Below are 12,470 nucleotides of genomic sequence, written 5' to 3'. Positions count from 1 at the left end.
GTATCTGACTCCAGTCCTGCAGTGCAAATATTAATACTCCCATCAGAGTCCACTGTATCTGACTTCAGTCCTGCAGTGCAAATATATTAATACTCCCATCAGTTTCCACTGTATCTGACTCCAGTGCTGCAGTGCAAATATTAATACTCCCATCAGTGTCCACTGTATCTGACTCCAGTCCTGCAATGCAAATATATTAATACTCCCATCAGTGTCCACTGTATCTGACTCCAGTACTGCAGTGCAAATATATTAATACTCCCATCAGAGTCCACTGTATCTGACTCCAGTCCTGCAATGCAAATATATTAATACTCCCATCAGAGTCCACTGTATCTGACTCCAGTCCTGCAGTGCAAATATATTAATACTCCCATCAGTGTACACTGTATCTGACTCCAGTCCTGCAGTGCAAATATTAATACTCCCATCAGTGTCCACTGTATTTGACTCCAGTACTGCAGTGCAAATATTAATTCTCCCATCAGTGTCCACTGTATCTGACTCCAGTGCTGCAGTGCAAATATTAATACTCCCATCAGTGTCCACTGTATCTGACTGCAGTGCAAATATTAATGCTCCCATCAGTGTCCACTATATCTGACTCCAGTGCTGCAGTGCAAATATATTAATACTCCCATCAGTCTACTGTATCTGACTCCAGTACTGCAGTGCAAATATATTAATACTCCCATCAGTGTCCACTGTATCTGACTCCAGTCCTGCAGTGCAAATATTAATACTCCCATCAGTGTCCACTGTATTTGACTCCAGTGCTGCAGTGCAAATATTAATGCTCCCATCAGTGTCCACTGTATCTGACTCCAGTGCTGCAGTGCAAATATTAATGCTCCCATCAGTGTCCACTGTATCTGACTCCAGTGCTGCAGTGCAAATATTAATACTCCCATCAGTGTCCACTGTATCTGACTCCAGTACTGCAGTGCAAATATATTAATACTCCCATCAGAGTCCACTGTATCTGACTCCAGTCCTGCAATGCAAATATATTAATACTCCCATCAGAGTCCACTGTATCTGACTCCAGTCCTGCAGTGCAAATATATTAATACTCCCATCAGTGTACACTGTATCTGACTCCAGTCCTGCAGTGCAAATATTAATACTCCCATCAGTGTCCACTGTATTTGACTCCAGTACTGCAGTGCAAATATTAATTCTCCCATCAGTGTCCACTGTATCTGACTCCAGTGCTGCAGTGCAAATATTAATACTCCCATCAGTGTCCACTGTATCTGACTCCAGTGCTGCAGTGCAAATATTAATGCTCCCATCAGTGTCCACTGTATCTGACTCCAGTGCAAATATATTAATACTCCCATCAGTCTACTGTATCTGACTCCAGTACTGCAGTGCAAATATATTAATACTCCCATCAGTGTCCACTGTATTTGACTCCAGTGCTGCAGTGCAAATATTAATGCTCCCATCAGTGTCCACTGTATCTGACTCCAGAGCTGCAGTGCAAATATTAATGCTCCCATCAGTGTCCACTGTATCTGACTCCAGTGCTGCAGTGCAAATATATTAATACTCCCATCAGAGTCCACTGTATCTGACTCCAGTACTGCAGTGCAAATATATTAATACTCCCATCAGTGTCCACTGTATCTGACTCCAGTCCTGCAGTGCAAATATTAATACTCTCATCAGTGTCCACTGTATCTGACTCCAGTCCTGCAGTGCAAATATTAATACTCCCATCAGTGTCCACTGTATCTGACTCCAGTGCTGCAGTGCAAATATATTAATACTCCCATCAGTGTACACTGTATCTGACTCCAGTCCTGCAATGCAAATATATTAATACTCCCATCAGAGACCACTGTATCTGACTCCAGTCCTGCAGTGCAAATATATTAATACTCCCATCAGTGTACACTGTATCTGACTCCAGTCCTGCAATGCAAATATATTAATACTCCCATCAGAGACCACTGTATCTGACTCCAGTCCTGCAGTGCAAATATATTAATACTCCCATCAGTGTACACTGTATCTGACTCCAGTCCTGCAATGCAAATATATTAATACTCCCATCAGAGACCACTGTATCTGACTCCAGTACTGCAGTGCAAATATTAATGCTCCCGTCAGTGTCCACTGTATCTGACTCCAGTGCTGCAGTGCAAATATTAATACTCCCATCAGTGTCCACTGTATCTGACTCCAGTCCTGCAATGCAAATATATTAATACTCCCATCAGAGTCCACTGTATCTGACTCCAGTCCTGCAGTGCAAATATTAATACTCCCATCAGTGTCCACTGTATCTGACTCCAGTCCTGCAGTGCAAATATTAATACTCCCATCAGTGTCCACTGTATTTGACTCCAGTACTGCAGTGCAAATATTAATGCTCCCATCAGTGTCCACTGTATCTGACTCCAGTGCTGCAGTGCAAATATTAATACTCCCATCAGTGTCCACTGTATTTGACTCCAGTACTGCAGTGCAAATATTAATTCTCCCATCAGTGTTCACTGTATCTGACTCCAGTGCTGCAGTGCAAATATTAATACTCCCATCAGTGTCCACTGTATCTGACTCCAGTGCTGACTCCAGTGCTGCAGTGCAAATATATTAATACTCCCATCAGAGTCCACTGTATCTGACTCCAGTACTGCAGTGCAAATATATTAATACTCCCATCAGTGTCCACTGTATCTGACTCCAGTCCTGCAGTGCAAATATTAATACTCCCATCAGAGTCCACTGTATCTGACTCCAGTACTGCAGTGCAAATACATTAATACTCCCATCAGAGTCCACTGTATCTGACTTCAGTCCTGCAGTGCAAATATATTAATACTCCCATCAGTTTCCACTGTATCTGACTCCAGTGCTGCAGTGCAAATATTAATACTCCCATCAGTGTCCACTGTATCTGACTCCAGTACTGCAGTGCAAATATATTAATACTCCCATCAGAGTCCACTGTATCTGACTCCAGTCCTGCAATGCAAATATATTAATACTCCCATCAGAGTCCACTGTATCTGACTCCAGTGCTGCAGTGCAAATATTAATACTCCCATCAGTGTCCACTGTATCTGACTCCAGTGCTGACTCCAGTGCTGCAGTGCAAATATATTAATACTCCCATCAGAGTCCACTGTATCTGACTCCAGTACTGCAGTGCAAATATATTAATACTCCCATCAGTGTCCACTGTATCTGACTCCAGTCCTGCAGTGCAAATATTAATACTCCCATCAGAGTCCACTGTATCTGACTCCAGTACTGCAGTGCAAATACATTAATACTCCCATCAGAGTCCACTGTATCTGACTTCAGTCCTGCAGTGCAAATATATTAATACTCCCATCAGTTTCCACTGTATCTGACTCCAGTGCTGCAGTGCAAATATTAATACTCCCATCAGTGTCCACTGTATCTGACTCCAGTACTGCAGTGCAAATATATTAATACTCCCATCAGAGTCCACTGTATCTGACTCCAGTCCTGCAATGCAAATATATTAATACTCCCATCAGAGTCCACTGTATCTGACTCCAGTCCTGCAGTGCAAATATATTAATACTCCCATCAGTGTACACTGTATCTGACTCCAGTCCTGCAGTGCAAATATTAATACTCCCATCAGTGTCCACTGTATTTGACTCCAGTACTGCAGTGCAAATATTAATTCTCCCATCAGTGTCCACTGTATCTGACTCCAGTGCTGCAGTGCAAATATTAATGCTCCCATCAGTGTCCACTGTATCTGACTCCAGTGCTGCAGTGCAAATATTAATGCTCCCATCAGTGTCCACTGTATCTGACTCCAGTGCTGCAGTGCAAATATAATAATACTCCCATCAGAGTCCACTGTATCTGACTCCAGTCCTGCAGTGCAAATATATTAATACTCCCATCAGAGTCCACTGTATCTGACTCCAGTCCTGCAGTGCAAATATTAATACTCTCATCCGTGTCCACTGTATCTGACTCCAGTCCTGCAGTGCAAATATTAATACTCCCATCAGTGTCCACTGTATCTGACTCCAGTGCTGCAGTGCAAATATAAATGCTTCCATCAGTGTCCACTGTATCTGACTCCAGTGCTGCAGTGCAAATATATTAATACTCCCATCAGTGTCCACTGTATCTGACTCCAGTCCTGCAGTGCAAATATTAATACTCCCATCAGTGTCCACTGTATCTGACTGCAGTACTGCAGTGCAAATATTAATGCTCCCATCAGTGTCCACTGTATCTGACTCCAGTGCTGCAGTGCAAATATATTAATACTCCCATCAGTGTACACTGTATCTGACTCCAGTCCTGCAATGCAAATATATTAATACTCCCATCAGAGTCCACTGTATCTGACTCCAGTCCTGCAGTGCAAATATATTAATACTCCCATCAGTGTACACTGTATCTGACTCCAGTCCTGCAGTGCAAATATTAATACTCCCATCAGTGTCCACTGTATCTGACTCCAGTAGTGCAGTGCAAATATATTAATACTCCCATCAGAGTCCACTGTATCTGACTCCAGTAGTGCAGTGCAAATATATTAATACTCCCATCAGTGTCCACTGTATCTGACTCCAGTGCTGCAGTGCAAATATTAATACTCCCATCAGTGTCCACTGTATCTGACTTCAGTACTGCAGTGCAAATATATTAATACTCCCATCAGTGTACACTGTATCTGACTCCAGTGCTGCAGTGCAAATATTAATACTTGCTTCAGTGTGCACTGTATCTGACTCCAGTACTGCAGTTCAAATATTAATACTCCCATCAGTGTACACTGTATCTGACTCCAGTCCTGCAATGCAAATATATTAATACTCCCATCAGTCCACTGTATCTGACTCCAGTACTGCAGTGCAAATATATTAATACTCCCATCAGTGTCCACTGTATCTGACTCCAGTCCTGCAGTGCAAATATTAATGCTCCCATCAGTGTCCACTGTATCTGACTCCAGTACTGCAGTGCAAATATTAATGCTCCCATCAGTGTCCACTGTATCTGACTGCAGTGCTGCAGTGCAAATATTAATACTCCCATCAGTGTTCACTGTATCTGACTCCACTACTGCAGTTCGAATATTAATTCTCCCATCAGTGTCCACTGTATCTGACTTCAGTCCTGCAGTGCAAATATATTAATACTGCCATCAGTATCCACTGTATCTGACTCCAGTACTGCAGTTCAAATATTAATACTCCCATCAGAGTCCACTGTATCTGACTCCAGTCCTGCAGTGCAAATATTAATGCTCCCATCAGTGTCCACTGTATCTGACTCCAGTGCTACAGTGCAAATATTAATACTCCCATCAGTGTCCACTGTATCTCACTCCACTGCAAATATTAATACTTGCATCAGTGTCCACTGTATCTGACTCCAGTGCAAATATTAATACTCCCATCAGAGTCCACTGTATCTGACTCCAGTGCAAATATTAATACTCCCATCAGAGTCCACTGTATCTGACTCCACTGCTGCAGTGCAAATATTAATGCTCCCATCAGTGTCCACTGTATCTGACTCCAGTGATACAGTGCAAATATTAATACTCCCATCAGTGTCCACTGTATCTCACTCTACTGCAAATATTAATACTTGCATCAGTGTCCACTGTATCTGACTCCAGTCCTGCAGTGCAAATATTAATGCTCCCATCAGTGTCCACTGTATCTGACGCCAGTGATGCTTTGCGAATATTAATACTCGCATCAGTGTCCACTGTATCTGACTCCAGTGCAAATATTAATACTCCCATCAGAGTCCACTGTATCTGACTCCAGTGCAAATATTAATGCTCCCATCAGTGTCCACTGTATCTGACTCCAGTCCTGCAGTGCAAATATTAATACTCCCATCAGTGTCCACTGTATCTGACGCCAGTGCTGCTTTGCGAATATTAATACTCACATCAGTGTCCACTGTATCTGACTCCATTGCTGCAGTGCAAATATTAATGCTTCCATCAGTGTCCACTGTATCTGACTCCAGTGCTGCAGTGCAAATATATTAATACTCCCATCAGTCCACTGTATCTGACTCCAGTACTGCAGTGCAAATATATTAATACTCCCATCAGTGTCCACTGTATCTGACTCCAGTCCTGCAGTGCAAATATTAATGCTCCCATCAGTGTCCACTGTATCTGACTCCAGTACTGCAGTGCAAATATTAATGCTCCCATCAGTGTCCACTGTATCTGACTCCAGTGCTGCAGTGCAAATATATTAATACTCTCATCAGTGTCCACTGTATCTGGCTCCAGTGCTGCAGTGCAAATATTAATACTTGCATCAGTGTCCACTGTATCTGACTCCAGTACTGCAGTGCAAATATTAATACTCCCATCAGTGTCCACTGTATCTGACTCCAGTCCTGCAGTGCAGATATTAATACTCCCATCAGTGTCCACTGTATCTGACTCCAGTACTGCAGTGCAAATATTAATGCTCCGATCAGTGTCCACTGTATCTGACTCCAGTGCTGCAGTGCAAATATTAATACTCCCATCAGTGTCCACTGTATCTGACTCCAGTGCTGCAGTGCAAATATAAATGCTTCCATCAGTGTCCACTGTATCTGACTCCAGTGCTGCAGTGCAAATATATTAATACTCCCATCAGAGTCCACTGTATCTGACTCCAGTACTGCAGTGCAAATATATTAATACTCCCATCAGTGTCCACTGTATCTGACTCCAGTCCTGCAGTGCAAATATTAATACTCCCATCAGTGTCCACTGTATCTGACTCCAGTGCTGCAGTGCAAATATATTAATACTCCCATCAGTATACACTGTATCTGACTCCAGTCCTGCAATGCAAATATATTAATACTCCCATCAGAGTCCACTGTATCTGACTCCAGTCCTGCAGTGCAAATATATTAATACTCCCATCAGTGTACACTGTATCTGACTCCAGTCCTGCAGTGCAAATATTAATACTCCCATCAGTGTCCACTGTATCTGACTCCAGTCCTGCAGTGCAAATATTAATACTCCCATCAGTGTCCACTGTATCTGACTCCAGTACTGCAGTGCAAATATGTTAATACTCCCATCAGAGTCCACTGTATCTGACTCCAGTACTGCAGTGCAAATATATTAATACTCCCATCAGAGTCCACTGTATCTGACTCCAGTACTGCAGTGCAAATATATTAATACTCCCATCAGTGTCCACTGTATCTGACCTGACTCCAGTACTGCAGTGCAAATATTAATGCTCCCGTCAGTGTCCACTGTATCTGACTCCAGTGCTGCAGTGCAAATATTAATACTCCCATCAGTGTCCACTGTATCTGACTCCAGTCCTGCAATGCAAATATATTAATACTCCCATCAGAGTCCACTATATCTGACTCCAGTCCTGCAGTGCAAATATATTAATACTCCCATCAGTGTCCACTGTATCTGACTCCAGTCCTGCAGTGCAAATATTAATGCTCCCATCAGTGTCCACTGTATCTGACTCCAGTACTGCAGTGCAAATATTAATGCTCCCATCAGTGTCCACTGTATCTGACTCCAGTGCTGCAGTGCAAATATTAATACTCCCATCAGTGTCCACTGTATCTGACTCCAGTGCTGCAGTGCAAACATTAATGCTTCCATCAGTGTCCACTGTATCTGACTCCAGTCCTGCAGTGCAAATATTAATGCTCCCATCAGTGTCCACTGTATCTGACTCCAGTACTGCAGTGCAAATATTAATGCTCCCATCAGTGTCCACTGTATCTGGCTCCAGTGCTGCAGTGCAAATATTAATACTTGCATCAGTGTCCACTGTATCTGACTCCAGTACTGCAGTGCAAATATTAATACTCCCATCAGTGTCCACTGTATCTGACTCCAGTCCTGCAGTGCAAATATATTAATACTCCCATTAGTGTCCACTGTATCTGACTCCAGTGCTGCAGTGCAAATATTAATACTCCCATCAGTGTCCACTGTATCTGACTCCAGTGCTGCAGTGCAAATATATTAATACTCCCATCAGTTTCCACTGTATCTGACTCCAGTGCTGCAGTGCAAATATTAATACTCCCATCAGTGTCCACTGTATCTGACTCCAGTGCTGCAGTGCAAATATTAATACTCCCATCAGTGTCCACTGTATCTGACTCCAGTGCTGCAGTGCAAGTATTAATACTCCCATCAGTGTCCACTGTATCTGACTCCAGTACTGCAGTGCAAATATATTAATACTCCCATCAGTGTCCACTGTATCTGACTCCAGTACTGCAGTGCAAATATTAATACTCCCATCAGTGTCCACTGTATCTGACTCCAGTGCTGCAGTGCAAATATTAATACTCCCATCAGTGTCCACTGTATCTGACTCCAGTGCTGCAATGCAAATATTAATACTTGCATCAGTGTCCACTGTATCTGACTCCAGTCCTGCAGTGCAAATATATTAATACTCCCATCAGTGTCCACTGTATCTGACTCCAGTGCTGCAGTGCAAATATTAATACTCCCATCAGTGTCCACTGTATCTAACTCCAGTCCTGCAGTGCAAATATATTAATACTCCCATCAGTGTCCACTGTATCTGACTCCAGTGTTGCAGTGCAAATATTAATACTCCCATCAGTGTCCACTGTATCTGACTCCAGTGTTTCAGTGCAAATATTAATACTCCCATCAGTGTCCACTGTATCTGACTCCAGTGCTGCAGTGCAAATATTAATACTCCCATCAGTGTCCACTGTATCTGACTCCAGTACTGCAGTGCAAATATATTAATACTCCCATCAGAGTCCACTGTATCTGACTCCTGTCCTGCAGTGCACAGAATAAGACCCTTTATCATTACACCTGACTGCAGTGCAGTGGTGAATTCTCCATTATCTCTAGTGGTTCATGAGTTAAAACTGCCATCCTAATAACTCTATTAGACAGCAGTGCAAGGGTTAATATTAATAATTATAAATGACTACTGGACAATGCTCCAATGATAGTGTCTGACTCCAGTGCTGCAGTGCAGAGGTTAATGCTCCCATCATGTTCCCTGTATTGGCTCTAGGAGGTAATACTCCCATCCTCTCCCCTCTGCATAGTCCCAATTCTGCAATGGAGAGGGAAGTGCTCTACTCCTATTACCAAGTTTCCAATCTCTGCCTCCAGTGCTGCACTGCAGAGGTTAACTGCTACCCTGACTCTCATACGTGAAATTAGTGTTGCCGCAATCTAAGGGTTAATACTTATTGCTGTCTTTTGTACCTGGCTCCAGTACAGCAGATCAGAGGTTAATGCCCCATGCAATCCCCAATACTTGCACCCCCTGTTCTCTGGCTTCAGTGCTAGAGCCTCCGCCAGGTCCCTCCTCCTGCAGAGCGATTAAGAGATGAGAAGAAGGGAGTGAGTGAGGATGGAAAGGAGGGAGGAGGACTGATGATCGGGAGGGGGAATTCTCCTAATCCCGGCTCTGACATGAGGGAAGGCAGCCTCCCAGTGACTTCTGCATCTCTCATGGACCACTGTGGAGAGTAGGCGCTACCTGGGGCACAGGGACTGCTGATGGAGACCAGGTAAGGACTGCTGATGTGCACCCTGATATACAGCAGACTGCTCAGAGAGGATACAGGCACAGCAGATGGAGAACAGGCAGACAGAGTGCTGGAAGCATAGACTGCAGGTGGAAAGTAGGCAGGGACTGTTGCTGGAGATCAGGGAAGGACTGCAGGTGGCTAATAGACAGGGACTGCTGATGGACAAACAAGACTGCAGATGGCAAATAGACAGGGACTGATGATGGACAAACAAGACTGCAGATGGCAAATAGACAGGGACTGCTGATGGACAAACAAGACTGCAGATGGCAAATAGATAGGGACTGCTGCTAGGGATAGAGGACTGCAGATGGCAAATAGATTGGGACTGCTGCTAGGGATAGAGGACTGCAGATGGCTAATAGACAGGGACTGCTGCTAGGGATAGAGGACTGCAGATGGCTAATAGACAGGGACTGCTGCTAGGGATAGAGGACTGCAGGTGGCAAATAGACAGGGACTGCTGCTAGGGATAGAGGACTGCAGGTGGCAAATAGACTGGGACTGCTACTAGGGATAGAGGACTGCAGGTGGCAAATAGACGGACTGCTGCTAGGGATAGAGAACTGCAGGTGGCAAATAGACAGGGACTGCTGCTAGGGATAGAGGACTGCAGGTAGCAAATAGATTGGGACTGCTGCTAGGGATAGAGAACTGCAGGTGGCAAATAGACAGGGACTGCTGCTAGGGATAGAGGACTGCAGGTGGCAAATAGATTGGGACTGCTGCTAGGGATAGAGGACTGCAGGTGGCAAATAGACAGGGACTGCTGCTAGGGATAGAGGACTGCAGGTGGCAAATAGACAGGGACTGCTGCTAGGGATAGAGGACTGCAGATGGCTAATAGACAGGGACTGCTGCTAGGGATAGAGGACTGCAGATGGCTAATAGACAGGGACTGCTGCTAGGGATAGAGGACTGCAGGTGGCAAATAGACAGGGACTGCTGCTAGGGATAGAGGACTGCAGGTGGCAAGTAGACAGGGACTGCTGCTAGGGATAGAGCACTGCAGGTGGCAAATAGACTGGGACTGCTACTAGGGATAGAGGACTGCAGGTGGCAAATAGACGGACTGCTGCTAGGGATAGAGAACTGCAGGTGGCAAATAGACAGGGACTGCTGCTAGGGATAGAGGACTGCAGGTAGCAAATAGGAACTGCTGCTAGGGATAGAGGACTGCAGGTGGCAAATAGACAGGGACTGCTGCTAGGGATAGAGGACTGCAGGTGGCAAATAGACTGGGACTGCTGCTAGGGATAGAGGACTGCAGGTGGCAAATAGACTGGGACTGCTGCTAGGGATAGAGGACTGCCGATGGCTAATAGACAGGGACTGCTGATAGGGATAGAGGACGGCAGGTTGCAAGTAGACAGGGACTGCTGCTGGAGATCAGGGAAGGACTGCAGGTGGTTAATAGATAGGGACTGCTTATGGACAAACAAGACTGCAGGTGGCAAATAGACAGGGACTGCTGCTAGGGATAGAGGACTGCAGGTGGCAAACAGATGGACTGCTGCTAGGGATAGAAGACTGCAGGTGGCAAATAGACGGACTGCTGCTAGGGATAGAGGACTGCAGGTGGCAAATAGAGACTGCTGCTAGGGATAGAGGTCTGCAGGTAGCAAATAGACAGGGACTGCTGCTGGTGATCAGGGAAAGACTGCAGATGGGTAATAAGGACTGCTTATGGAGAAAGAGAACTGCAGGTGGCATTAGACAAGGACTGCTGATGAAGATAGAGGACTGCTGGTGTTGATCAGCGAAGGACAGCAGGTGGCAAATGGACAAGGACTGCTGCTGTTGATCAGGAGGGAAGGGCTGCAGATAGGGACTGCTGGATATCAGAAGGACTGCAGGTGGCAAATAGAGACTGCTGCTGGAGCTCAGGGGACTGCTGGTTAAGTTCAGAGAAGGACTGTAGATGGCAGATAGGGTGGGTGAAAGGAAGGGACTGCTTGTGGAGAGCAGAGAATAGTGCTGGTGGAGGAACAAGAAAGAGGGTGGATGATCTGTGGGAATTTCTGGTAGGAAGTAGTCAGGGACATCTGGTGGAGATCATATGGTGAATCTTGTGGAGAAAAGTGACTGCCTGTGGAGCAGTCTCCTAGTGGAGAAAGCAAAGGGACTGTTTGTGTAGATCAGAGGGGGGACCGCTGGTGGAAATATGAAGGCAACTGGTAGAAGACATCAGATGGGGGCCTATTAATAAAGCAAGGAGAGGGACACTCCTGATGGTGAGAAGATAGGAACTGTTGGTGGAAATCAGATGGAAACTACTGCTGGCAATTGGGTGGGGGACTGTTAGATGAGGACTACTAGTGGAAAACGGATTGTTGATGTAAATTATAAGGATACTGCTGGTTGTCATTAGATGGAGTACTTGTGAGGAAAAAAGAAGGGAACTACTGGTGAAGAAAATTTATATTTTTGGTGGAGATTAGATGTGGACTGCTACTGTTAAAAAGTAAGGGGCAATTGATGTATATCAAAGGGAGGTGCTGCTGGTACAGTTAAAAAAGAAAAAAAAAAGACTGCTCTTTAAGAACCTGTAGATTTTTTAAGGTAACCGGATGTTTTAGCTGGGGGCAATGGAGGGGGACAGTTGACAGGCAACATACAGTATATGAACTGCTGGTGGAGAAGAGAAGAACTACACTACTGAGAGCAAGTATAGACACCTGGTGGATATCAGTGGGGGACTGTTGATGGAGATCAGTTTTGGAGGATTTCAGGTGGAGATTGGTTATGGAGGATTTCCTGTAGAGATCATTTATGGAGTACTTCTTCTGGAGATCAGTTATGGAGGACTTTTGCTGGAGATCAGTTATGGAGTGCTTCTTCTGGAGATCAGTTATGGAGGACTTTTGTTGGAGATCAGTTATGGAGGACTTCTGCGGGAGATT

The 12,470-nt window shown here is 44.8% G+C and overlaps 1 protein-coding gene across 4 annotated transcripts in view; it reads left to right on the top strand.

Moving 5' to 3' along the window:
* KCND1 (potassium voltage-gated channel subfamily D member 1) overlaps window positions 1–12,470 on the top strand; it is an 89,757-nt gene that overhangs the window by 8,046 nt on the left and 69,241 nt on the right. For 2 of the 4 annotated variants that reach the window (XR_013221199.1, XM_077284202.1), the window contains exon 1: window positions 9,400–9,546. The exons of the other annotated variants lie outside the window; for them this stretch is intronic. The gene's annotated coding sequence lies outside the window, so the exon portion shown is untranslated. Of the gene's footprint in view, window positions 1–9,399; window positions 9,547–12,470 lie in introns of those variants that run through there. 4 annotated transcript variants of the gene reach the window in all.

Source organism: Ranitomeya variabilis, chromosome 2 (assembly GCF_051348905.1).
Source record: "Ranitomeya variabilis isolate aRanVar5 chromosome 2, aRanVar5.hap1, whole genome shotgun sequence".
Lineage (NCBI taxonomy): Eukaryota > Metazoa > Chordata > Amphibia > Anura > Dendrobatidae > Ranitomeya > Ranitomeya variabilis.
Note: the sequence above shows the minus strand (reverse complement) of the source record. Positions and strands in the feature narration are given on the sequence as shown.